Source organism: Rutidosis leptorrhynchoides, chromosome 3 (assembly GCF_046630445.1).
Source record: "Rutidosis leptorrhynchoides isolate AG116_Rl617_1_P2 chromosome 3, CSIRO_AGI_Rlap_v1, whole genome shotgun sequence".
Lineage (NCBI taxonomy): Eukaryota > Viridiplantae > Streptophyta > Magnoliopsida > Asterales > Asteraceae > Rutidosis > Rutidosis leptorrhynchoides.
Genome location: NC_092335.1, coordinates 403513355 through 403527287, shown reverse-complemented (window position 1 = coordinate 403527287; position 13933 = coordinate 403513355).

Below are 13933 nucleotides of genomic sequence, written 5' to 3'. Positions count from 1 at the left end.
TTAAGGCTAAACATTATGTTAAACCAAACCAACCACCACTTCCTTACCCGAGTAAAATGAGAAAAGAAAGACTTGAAGCCGAGCAATCCAAATTCTTGGATATGTTTAAACAAATAAATGTAAATCTTCCTTTCATTGATGTGATTTCAGGAATGCCTAGATATGCTAAATTCTTGAAAGATCTAATCACAAATAGAAAGAAAATGGAAGAACTCTCGGCTGTTACTATGAATGCTAATTGTTCTGCAGTGCTGTTGAATAAGATACCAGAAAAATTATTAGATCCGGGAAGTTTCACAGTTCCATGTTTTCTGGGTAGTCTTAGTTCAATAGAAGCATTGGCAGACTTAGGTGCTGGTATAAATTTAATGCCGTATTCACTATACGCTAAATTAGACCTCAGAGAATTGAAACCAACAAGAATAAGCATACAACTAGCCGATCGATCAGTAAAATATCCTAGAGGGATAATGGAGAACATGCTAGTTAAAGTTGGTACTTTAGTATTTCCAGTAGATTTTGTTATTCTGGATATGGAAGAAGATTCTCGAGTTCCTCTCATATTAGGAAGACCATTCTTAAACACGGCTAAAGCAATAATAGACATGTTTGGTAAGAAACTAACCCTAAGTATAGAGGACGAGAGTGTTACATTTTCTGTTGATAGAGCCATACAACAACCGCAATCTACAGATGATACATGTTATTATATTCAAACTATAGATTCACATGCAGAATTGTTAGAAGAATTTCCAGAATTACAAGGAACAGGAGAATGTTCTTTAGGAAAAGGAACTGAACCAATTAATGAAGCTGAAATGTTAGCTACACTCATGGCTAATGGATATGAACCAACAACAGAAGAAATTCAAATGCTAAAAGAGTAAGACAGATATCGATACAAATCATCGATAGAAGAACCACCGACATTAGAGTTAAAGCCACTTCCAAACCATTTGGAATACGCTTATTTACATGGTGAATCTAAATTACCTGTAATAATATCGTCTTCTCTTATTGAAAATGAAAAATCTCAACTCATTTCCGTGCTAAAAGCTCATAAACCAGCTATTGCATGGAAGATTCATGATATTAAAGGTATAAGTTCTTCGTATTGCACACATAAAATCCTTATGGAAGAAGGTCATAAAACGTATGTGCAAGACCAACGAAGACTAAATCCGAATATGCAAGATGTAGTTAAAAAAGATATTATTAAACTGCTAGACGCAGGTCTAATTTATCCAATTTCTGATAGTCCATGGGTAAGCCCAGTTCAATGCGTGCCTAAGAAGGGTGGCATGACTGTCATTACAAATGAAAAAAATGAGCTTATTCCTACTAGGACTGTAACAGGATGGCGTGTTTGTATTGATTATAGAAAATTAAATGACGCCACCAGAAAAGATCACTTTCCCTTACCTTTCATTGATCAAATGTTGGAAAGACTAGTCGAAAATAGTTACTATTGTTTTCTTGATGGTTTCTCTGAATACTTTCAAATTCCAATCGCACCCGAGGACCAAGAGAAAACAACGTTCACGTGCCCTTATGGTACTTTTGCTTACAAACGCATGCCATTTGGACTTTGCAACGCCCCTGCAACCTTTCAAAGATGCATGATGGCAATTTTTCACGACATGATAGAAGAATGCATGGAAGTTTTCATGGATGACTTTTCAGTCTTCGGTGATACTTTTGAAACATGTCTAGTTAATCTTGAACGAATGCTCATTAGATGCGAACAATCAAATCTATTACTTAATTGGGAGAAATGTCATTTCGTGGTTAAAGAAGGCATCGTTCTTGGTCATAAAATTTCAAAGGAAGGAATTGGAGTGGATAGAGCTAAAGTAGATGTAATTGCTAAACCTTCACATCCCACCAATGTTAGAGGAGTTAGGAGTTTTCTAGGGCATGCCGGTTTTTACCGACGTTTCATAAAAGATTTTTCTAAAATTGCCACTCCTATGAATAAACTCCTAGAAAAGGATGTTACATTCATCTTTTCTGATGAATGCATCAAATCATTTAATATTCTTAAAGAAAAACTCACTAATGCACCGATCATGATCACTCCAAATTGGAATCTACCATTTGAACTCATGTGCGATGCAAGTGATTTTGCAATGGGAGCCGTTTTAGGACAAAGGATTGAAAAACGATTTCAACCTATTTATTATGCTAGTAAGACGTTACAAGGAGCACAAACGAATTATACAACTACTGAAAAATAACTCCTTGCTATTGTCTTTGCTTTTGACAAATTTCGTTCATATCTCGTTCTAGCTAAAACGGTGGTCTATACCGACCATTCTGCTCTTAGATACCTATTTTCAAAACAAGATGCCAAACCACGATTAATCCGTTGGATCTTACTCTTACAAGAGTTCGATATTGAAATCCGAGATAAAAAGGGAGCAGAAAATATCGCCGCAAATCATCTTTCTCGTCTTGAAAATCTCGAATTAGAAGTTCTAAATGAATCGGCCATACAAGATAACTTTCCTGATTAATATCTATTGAAGATAGATTATAATAAAATTCCATGGTTTGTAGACTATGCAAACTACTTAGTATGTGGATTCCTTGAAAAAGGATTGTCGCACCAAAAACGAAAGAAATTCTTTAGTGATATAAAACACTATTTTTGGGAAGATCCACATTTGTTTAAAAGTTGTCCCGATGGAATAATTCGCCGATGTGTATTCGGGGATAAAGCTAGTCAAATCTTAAACCATTGTCACACAGGACCAACAGGAGGGCATTATGGGCCTCAACTCACAGCAAGAAAAGTCTACGATGCTGGATTCTATTGGCCTACAATTTTCAAAGACGCACACCTTCTTTGCAAATCCTGTGATGCATGTCAAAGGATCGGAAAAATAAGTCAACATGATGAAATGCCACAAAATGTCATTCAAGTATGTGAAGTATTTGACATTTGGGGTATTGACTTTATGGGTCCATTTCAAAAATATCATAATATTCTCTACATTCTCGTTGCTATTGATTATGTATCTAAATGGGCGGAAGTACAAGCTCTCCCAACTAACGATGCACGAGTTGTAGTCAACTTCTTAAAACGTCGTTTTGCTAGGTTCGGAACACCGAAAGCTTTAATAAGTGATCGGGGTACTCATTTTTGTAATAATCAACTTGAGAAAGTTCTCAAAAGATATGGAGTAACTCATAAAATCTCACCCGCTTATCATCCACAAACAAATGGACAAGTTGAAAATACCAACCGAGCTTTAAAATGTATTCTAGAGAAAACCGTAGGATCAAATCCGAAGGAATGGTCCATGAAATTGGAGGATGCACTCTGGGCTTTTAGAACAGCCTACACAACTCCAATTGGAACCACACCTTTTAAACTCGTTTACGGAAAAGCATGTCACCTTCCAGTAGAAATTGAGCACAACGCATTTTGGGATTTGAAGACATGTAATCTTAATTTGCATGAAGCCGGACATCTACGGTTAAGCCAACTAAATGAATTAGAAGAATTAAGACATGAAGCATATGAAAATTCGTTAATCTATAAAGAAAGAACGAAGAAATGGCATGATAAAAGAATCAGAAGTTCAAAAGAATTTAAAGAAGGAGATAGATTCTTCTTTTCAATTCACGATTCAAGCTATTTCCTGAAAAATTGAAATCAAGATGGTCTGGACCATTCATAGTCAAAAGAGTTTTCCCGTATGGAACAGTAGAATTAATAAATTCAAATGGGATTGAATTTAAAGTTAATGGTCACAAAGTTAAACATTACATAGATAGTCCGATGGAAGTTGAAGATGAAGTTAATCACAATTTCGACACCACAGCTAACTAAGTGTGGGAAGGTTCAAATCTTTTTAGGATAATATGTATTTCTGTTAGAGTTAGATATTCTGTTTTCATGTAGTTTCCGAGAATGGAATCCGAATGGTCTTTTCCTAGCAGACCCTAAAGAACTAGTCTTCTCCCCCCATTCTGAATTTTGAGTTTTTTAAGTTTTACGAGATGAAGAATTCCTTTGATCTGAACCATGGTCTAATGCTGCACGCTTTGATTACTAAACGTAATAATGACACACTCCCGAGTGACCTGGTGTCAGTAATAAGAGGCAGATGTGACGAAGTAAGGAAAGAAGTCAGGAAAGATCATCATAAGATACATTTTGGTAAAGGAAAATCAAAATTCGCAACAAAAAGAAGAGCACGACACCTTGAAAGATGTTATAAATGCAGAAAATGGTCACACAAAGGTAAATGTTCAAATAATCAAACATATTCAAATACCGAATTTGTTACTCTATGCAGAGAAGGACCGTTCATATGTTTAGAAGAAAAGATATTGAAGAATCGAGGTTACGCTTATGTAGCTATGGAAAACTAAATCACACGACTCTCATATGAGTCGGCTAAAGTAGGTCTCTGAGAATTCTAACTCACAGGTAAGTATGTATAGTTTTTTTTTATTATTATTGCTTTTAACCTTTTGATAATAAATGCTGAATCATTCGCTATAAAGTATTAAATTGGTATTCAATAAAATTAGGTATGCGTAACCGAAATTATTGATATCATACAAAAATTTATTACATCACTGCGAAATTTATCATTTATTCTTAAGGTATAAATATCTTTAATCAATCAATCCAAAATATTTCAAAAATTCGTCAGGAGTAAAACTAGGTTATGGAACCGAAATTACTTTACCGAAAAGAGGGGCGTATATTTTTGATAATATTTGATTGATTAAAGTGGGATAAAAGACCAAAAAGATTTTTAATTTTAATTTTTACCTTGTTTTTAAAATTAATATATAAATATTAAATTATTAATGTAAAATTTTAAAATCAATATATTTAAGTTTTTAAATATTTTAAAAATTAATATTTTTAATACAAGTTTGTAAAATTAATGTATAAAAATATTAATAATATTTATATGAATTTTTAATTTTATGCATTTTAAATTTAAGTTTGGTGTGAATTTAAAAATAAAATTTACTTTATTTCATTAAGTTAAAAATTTTATATTTAAAATTCGCCGTGAGTTGAAGACTAGGTCGTTGAACCGAAATTGCTTTACCCGAGGGCGGGACGAGAAATTTTATTATCATTATTTGTAATCTTATTTGATTTAAAGTATGCTAAAAACATTTAAAAAAAAACTCAAAAAATCTTTGTTTTTAAAACAATCGCTTTAAAAACGACAAAATTTAAATTTTGTCGAGGGACGGACTAGGTAAACATACCGAAACTACCTAAAGTAAAAGGAAAAAAAATTTTAAAAAATTATTCATTTAAATTGTTTTAATAAATAAAGATTTTATAAAAAATAATAATAATAAAAATATTATGTATGTTTGTAGTTTATCTTATGTACACAACAGGGTAAAACATCACACTTTCAAAGACTGGCATTAAGTTCAGCAAAAGCTACTAATTTTGACGATAAAACGAAAAACAAATGTGATTTAACAACAAGATGGAATGAACAAATGATGTGCACCATTTATCATTCAACAAAAAAACGCCAATGTGTTTGGAAACTTTGGTAAAATTTAATCATTTTTCTACGCTAATCACCCTCAATAATTTAAATTGTACTGATTTCTTGCAAATGAGGGCATTGCAAGATCTTAAGTGTGGGAAGGGGTTAAATTTTTTCGGATTTTTAAAATTTTAAATTTAAACACTTGGTTACCATTAAAAATACTAGTAACGCAGTAGTTGTATTAGAATCTGGTGCTCTCTGATAATAAAGAACAGCCCTAGTCTTATATACTGACTACCCAATTCTAGTAAAATTTTTCAAAATTTTCAAATAAATGAATTCAAAATCATGTTTATACATATTTATGAACGATAAAATTGGGTGTTAACACCGAAATTATTGTTACCTCGGAAAGGACATAAATTGAGAAACAACCTAAAATGTTAGAATTCATTTAAAATTGAATAGAGGAAAATAAAAAGGCAAAGAAAGGAAAATAAAAGCCAAGTGTGGGAAAAATTTACCAAATTATTTAGAACATATATTACATATTTTTGTACAAATAATTGAAGATACTTTTGTTTTGAACAATATTAATCAGTTTTACCAAGTTTATTGTAATACAAATGAAATTTAAAAGGAAGTAAAGTCTTCCGAGAAAAAGACATGCGCTTCTTGATTTAGTTCAGGAAGTTATCGTCCAGACCAGTTGTAGAGTCTACGAAAAACCTTGAAAAGTTTTCTTGAAAATCAGCTGGAAATCCACGGACCTCAGCATCAAACAGGGTCGCCAAGTGGTCAGACTTATCCTAACCATGAGAGGATCTGTCTGGTACAATGGGGGGCACCATACTGAAAGGACCCGTTCATATACATTATAAATGATTCACAATAGTTGATTACATCGCGAGGTATTTGACCTCTATATGATACATTTTACAAACATTGCATTTGTATTTAAAAGACAAACTTTATTCACATCAAAAGTTGACGGCATGCATACCATTTCATAATATCCAAATATAAATGATCTAATCTGTCATTTACTTAATCATAATCTTTATTGAACTCAATGACTTGAATGCAATGTATTTTAAAATATGCCATGAATGACTCCAAGTAATATCTCTAAAATGAGCAAATGCACAGCGGAAGATTTCTTTCATACCTGAGAATAAACATGCTTTCAAGTGTCAACTAAAAGGTTGGTGAGTTCATTAGTTTATCATAAATGATCATTTTCATCATTTTAATAGACCACAAGATTTTCATTTCTCATAAATACATATCTTATATCAGGCATTTCGCAAACTGCATAGAGTTAAAAATCATTCATATGGATTGAACACCTGGTAACCGACGTTAACTTAATGCATAGAATATCCCCAAAACAGAACCTCTCATCTGTATAATAATCTCGAAGTACTAAAGCATTCGTACCCCGAATGGGACTTGTCAAGGTCCTTAGATCTATCTTTAGGATTCGCGTCAATCGGGGGTCATTTCCCTAAATTCTTAGGTTACCAGACTTGAAGGGCGATATTCGGTTTAATAATCCAACCATAGAATGTAATTTTAAGTACTTGTGTCTATTTCGTAAAGCAGTTATAAAAGCAGCGCATGTATTCTCAGTCCCAAAAATAAATATTGCAAAAGCATTTAAAAGGGGAGCAAATGAAACTCACAATACTGTATTTTGTAGTAAAAATACATATGACGTCATTGAACAAGTGCAATGTTGGCCTTAGATTCACGAACCTATATTAATTATATATATTTATATGTTTGATTAATATCTGTCTAACAATTTGGGTCAAGTCGTAGTGTATCACAATCCTAATGCTCGAGACTAAATATGCAAAAGTCAACAAAATCATATTGACCAAAATGTCTTCCAAAATTTATACATGATTATTATATAGTTTAAATATAGTCGTTTTATTTATTTAAATATTTTTAATAGATTTTATTAAAGTAAATAATATAGTTCTTTTATTAATAAATAAAATTTTATATTAAAATTTATATAATAAAAATATACTTTTATATATTTTAAGTAATAAAATTTATAAAGTTCATTTAATATCATAAAATTAATATAATAGGTATTATTAATGTAATTATATTATACATAGTAAAATATCTTTGTATAACATATTTATTTGATAAAATAGTATTGATAATAATAATAATAATAATAAGTAAAAGTTGTATTATTTTGTAATAATTATTATTATTCTACTAATAAAAATAACAATAATTATATTTTCTAAAAATGATAAAATGATATTTTTTATTAAGAATAGTACTAAAATGATAATAATAATGATGTTTCATATTAATAATGATATTTTTATTAAAAATAATAATTTTAGTAAAAATGATAGTATTAATATTAATAATACTTTTAATAATAATAATAGTAAAATAATGAAAATAATATATTTCCTTTAAATCAATATCTTACAATATCCTAATTTCATCATGATACTCATACTCATTATTTCCTAATCGCTTCGTTTAATAGCTTTTAGTCGTCTTTTATATCGCGCTCATATTAATAATAATAGTAATCATAATAATTAGATGTTACTAATATTAGTTTTAATTATAATAATACTAATAATAATAATATTAATGATAATACTAATAACTATTTGAATGATGATAATAATAATAATAATAATAATAATAATAATAATAATAATTATTATTATTATTATTATTATTATTATTATTATTATTATTATTATTATTATTATTATTATTATAACCTTAACGATAATAACGATAGTAATAATACTAAAAAATAACAATAATATCTTTTATTAATAACGACAATGATAATAATAATAATAATAATAATAATAATAATAATAATAATAATAATAATAATAATAATAATAATAATTATAATAATTAGATTATAACGACGATAATAACGACGATAATAATAATCATTTTTAATAATAATACAAAAATTCAATTGACTTTAACTTCTAAACCGTTCATCGAAACCATTCGATATCTAAATGAAAAGTTCTCAATTTTTCGCTAGCTTTCCAATGACATGCATATCATATACCTTATCTTAATAGCATATGTGTTTAATTCAAGATTTGACATAACCTATCTAACGACAATAACGAACGTATAAGCATGCATAATCCTATATACTCGAGCACTAGTCAGGGATACACTAATAATATATAAAAGTTAAGTTATGAGAGCTCACGTATCAATATTTAGATTCAATATTGCAGGAAAAGTACGTAGACGCAATGAAGATGATAAACACTAGTTTGACTCACGAGCAATACTCCCGAACCATACCCATAACCTCCATAGCTATAACCCATAATTTCCTTAGTTCTATCCCGCTCGAAAAACAATTTCGAAATCACTCGGACAGCACTCTGTCGTAATATTTTATGTATACTAATAATATCTTGAAATAATACGGAGTAAATATATATATGTAAATCGATTGAGAGAGTTTAGAGAAAAATATTTTCAAGTTTCTATGAAATAATGAAACCTATTGAATTCTATTTATAATAGATTTTTGAATTATTAAAGTGAATTATTAAAGTATGAATTATTAAAGTGAATTATTAAAGTATGAATTATTAAAGTGAATTATTAAAGTATGAATTATTAAAGTGAATTATTAAAGTATGAATTATTAAAGTTAATTATTAAAGTATGAATTATTAAAGTGAATTATTAAAGTTAAAGTAAAGTAAAAATAAAGTAAAGGTAAAGTGTAAGTATAGTAAAAGTATAAAACTATGTACGTATAATACGCGTATAAATATATATAATTTTAATTTAAATCGTTTTATATATTTAATATAAATATCGTTATCTTTATCATACTGGTTAAGTAATGAGTTGTCAAAAGTGGTTCTAGATATTTATAAAAGTTATATATGTTTTAATAATAATGTTCTTTTTAAACTGAAAACGTTTTTGTACGTTTGAAACTAAATCAAATAAATATGATAATTTTGTTTTCCAAAACTAAATATATTTAAGAATCATTTTGTTTAAAGGTTAAAATAATGGAAATCGTTATACCATAAAACGTTTTAGAAAAGTACAATCATATATATTCATAATAGGTTTAAAGTTTTTAAATTACAGTCTGTTGGTGAAGCATGCGATAAAGTTCAAAGGTTAAATAAACGTATGAAATTATCTTAATGAAAAATGTCGAGTTACTTAACTTGTCGATATTCAACATCTAAGTTATTTACACTCCACGTTCTTACTTATAAATCACTTTACCATTTTCCGAATGTTGTCAAAAAGAATAGATTTCTTAAATCACAGTGGACCTCATAACATAGACCCGTAATCATATCACGATGTATCTGATAAATCAATCATTTGATATTATCTTCTAATTCCATCGATAAACATATTGAAACAAATACATTCATATAAAGTATTATACGTTTAATACTTTATTAATATTCTCAAGTTATAATATATATTTATATATATATATATATATACACACATATATATACATATTTATTTATATAAAACTGTTCGTGAATCGTTGAAATTTGGCCGAGGTTATAATGAATGTATGAACACAATTTAAAATTCTTGAGATTTAACTTAACAAACTTTGCTTATCGTGTCGGAATAATATAAAGATAAAGTTTAAATTTAGTTGGAAATTTCCGGATTGTCACAGTACCTACCTGTTAAAGAAATTTCATCCCAAAATTTGAATGGGATGGTCATGGCTGACAATAAGTATGTTTTCATGACGTATACGAGTTAGAAATTAGAGTTTTATTATCATCAAGTAATATAGATAAAGCAATTTGATTTTTGTGAAGAGTACGAGTGAAGTTATCACAAAAAAATGAAATAAGTAAATGCACATTCTTTTCAACCATTGACATAGTCACGGTTGATTTTCGGAATTCAAGGAATTTAGAGAAAATCTTTGTAATAATATTTAGTTCTTCAGTAATTAAGGAAGTTAGGATCAGCTTTGATTGAATGCGATAATCTATTTTGATTGCTCTGTCGGATATTTTACTATATATCTACCCCCTTCGTTTCCTTATTTCCACAACTCACACCTTTTATTCTTTCTCCCTCAATTCATACTTTATAGCATTCGCTAATATGCTCCATCCAGTTCTGATTCTTGATATACTCCTAACTTTCATATCTGTCATTCTTCTTTTTCATCTGCCGCCGGAAGAATCTATTTACTTCTACTATACTCTTGGTTTTATAGTGTTTTTAGTTCTCCTGTGTCTTTATATTGCTATATGCTCGATATATATGGTTTGTAATTTATGGGTTGTTGTTGGGTTTTATATCTTCCCTTATACTTCAAAGTCCATACTTCTGTCTTCTATAATCATTGTCATCCATAGTTAATACTCCCTCCTATTTGCTACGATTTATACTCCAATTTCTATTTTGGGGCTTTGTCCTTTCGTTTCTTCTTTTTGCGATTAAGCATCGCTTGTAATGGTCCATAATTCCTAGATATAGATTTTGGAATGAACATTGTTAATGTTCTAAGAAGAAAATGGTAATGGCACGTTCTTGATTTGTTAAATTACCAGAATACCCTGGAAAAGACCGAATCATCAAGAAATATTATCTTAATATTTTAGAGGTTAAATAGAATACAAGAGTCGTGTAACATGGCACATGATGATGTTATGATCTGTGAATCATCACGTTTCATTTAAAAACTCAGCATGACTTACTGTAATATAATCACGTTGATCAAGTGTCATTATATTATACTAACTCATGCTTCAGTTCCCAACTACTTCAATAGTATACATATTTTAAATTCGAATTTTTCAGAATTTAGAAACTAAAATAGTTTCTTTTATGATGTAACACAGATAGCGCAAAGAGGTAAATGATTTCGAATAACAATAGTTATGAAGATATCTTCAGAAACATTGAAGATATTTATAATGAAAGATATGATGATATCTTAGAATATCTAAGATCAGAGGATGATGAAGAATATTATTCACAAGGGTTTAGAGTCAGGAGTAAGGTATTTGATAATAATTTCAGCAGACACTAAATCATTTGGATTCTTTGAAGGCAGGTTTAGTCTTTATGAGTTATCCATAGCCTCCTTCATGGTTTGCTTAATCCGTTTTCCAGTTCCAAACCTTCTCTTTTTCTGAGCTTTTCCAACACACTATCCTTTATTATCAAACTTTTGACTGTTAAGTTCGTTTACAGTTTTTGCTGCTTCATCAGCATTTTCCAAAATTCGGAGAACTAGTTCGCAGTTTAGGGTGTTTTTCAGAAACTTCACATTCAAAGTATATAGGTCTAGGAGATAGACGTTATATATACACCTATAACCGTTGGCGGAGACATGCTGCAAGATTTCAAAATACTGATTGCTGATTCTCAATAATTGGCATGACAATTCTTGTTACAAGATGCGGATGAGTAAATGATGGGGTTTCGATAAATATAATGACTTTTTGGAAAGTCAAAGATCAGTGAAGTTGTTGGTAAGTTTATTTCTAATGTGGTGAGACATAAAAGGTTCTCCGGTAACGATGACGAAAGGGCAACGTCTATATCAAGGTTATAATAAGACTGTTTCAACTGAAAAGTCGAAGTTAACTTGCTGAAGCTGTGACAAAACTGACTAATTTGAAAAGGAATCGCAAAGTTATTTTTGCTAATAAATGCCAAAGGGTCTGACACGGATACGTGTTAAATTATGACTCTGGTTTCGAGAGCTTTTCAGATGCAAGACTGTGGTTAATATGTGGTTGGATCATCATCTCGATTGTTCATTATTTGAAGTGTCTTCAGGAATTTCTAAGGGTTTTGAACGCAGATTGTAATAGTTAATATACATATGATGTTCTAACACAGTTTTGAAGTCAAAGTATAGCTTGTGAAAGATGTAAGGATCTAAGAGTGATGATTTTGGTCATATCTCGAGTTGAATTCTGAGATTTCAAAATCAGAATATGTAATTAAATTTTGAATGAGTATGGTTGTTTTGATTTCAATAAAAGAATATATATTGTTGTGAAAGTAGGGAGTATAATGGATGATTTGCTGAATCAGATTCGCAGAATGTAACATATTAATTGTGAATTTACATATCTCTCGGGTATTACCTACCCGTAAAAAAAAATTCACAATTAATATTTTGTACAAAAGAATTTTATTACAGTCTTTATGAAAATATATATATGTATATTTTCTTCAGATGTAACATAGATTTAATAAGTTAATGTTAAATTAAACTCATTTGATTTACGGTTGTAACTAGAATTGAATATCCCTAAAGGCTTTAAAAATTGCATAACTTTTACGGAGTATTTCTTTAATGACCTTGAAATTATGAATCAATACTTCGTTATTTGTTGATGTATGATGTTCGGTTCGTGGAATTCTTGTGAATTTCGCAAAGTACGAATGATGTTATTTGAAAAGTTTCGAGTACATCGATGATGAAAGTGTAAAATCAAACATATATTTGAATATTACACTTGATTTATTATGAGATGGAATTTATTGAATTAAAACAGAGATTGTAGTTAACGATGGTTAAGTTGTTAAGGAAGGGTGTACATCTTAGCATATTAGTAATATGAATTTAATCGAGTAGTATCTACCCTTATTTAATTCATACATAATAGCTTAGTACGAAAGATTTATTTTGATCTCAAAATTTATATATATATATATATATATATATATATATATATATATATATATATATATATATATATATATATATAATTTCTTCAGAGAAAATGAGTTAATACTTCATAACTCGTTGATACAATATACGCGTCATTGATTCGTAATGATGTCCACGGTGATTCTTGAACTGACGGAGTTTGTGATGTTATAGGTGCTGCTGATTCTGATGACACTGAAGACACTGACTGTGATGGTTATGCTACGGTACTGTTGATGTTGTTGGTAAAACAAGTCTAGCTTATAAATCACACATCATTCTTGTCAGGGTTTCTACTCTTCCTTCTATCATTTCGATTCACTCATCTGATTTATGGTTAGGGTTAGAATAGATAATCTCTAAGACTTTAGAGATTACATAATCGCCGCGGAGTGTTTCTCCAATGAAGTTATGAATAAATACTTCATCGTTTGTTGTTGTTGGTATTCCTTGATATCTACAGGGCATATGACATTGGTGCTCATGGGACAGATTGTAAAGTTGAGGTTTATGACGCGGTTGTGGTTGGGGGTGTAATGGTACTGTTGGCGTTGATGATGGTAGTACTGGTTATACTGCTGGTGCTGCTTCTGGTGTTTGTAACCTTTGCACCATATTCTCCAAAGCCACTACCTGAGCGCGAAGCTCGTTGACTTCTTCTATTACACCGGGGTGATTGTCGGTTCGGATGAGCGGATAAATAAAATCTAGAATTTGATGT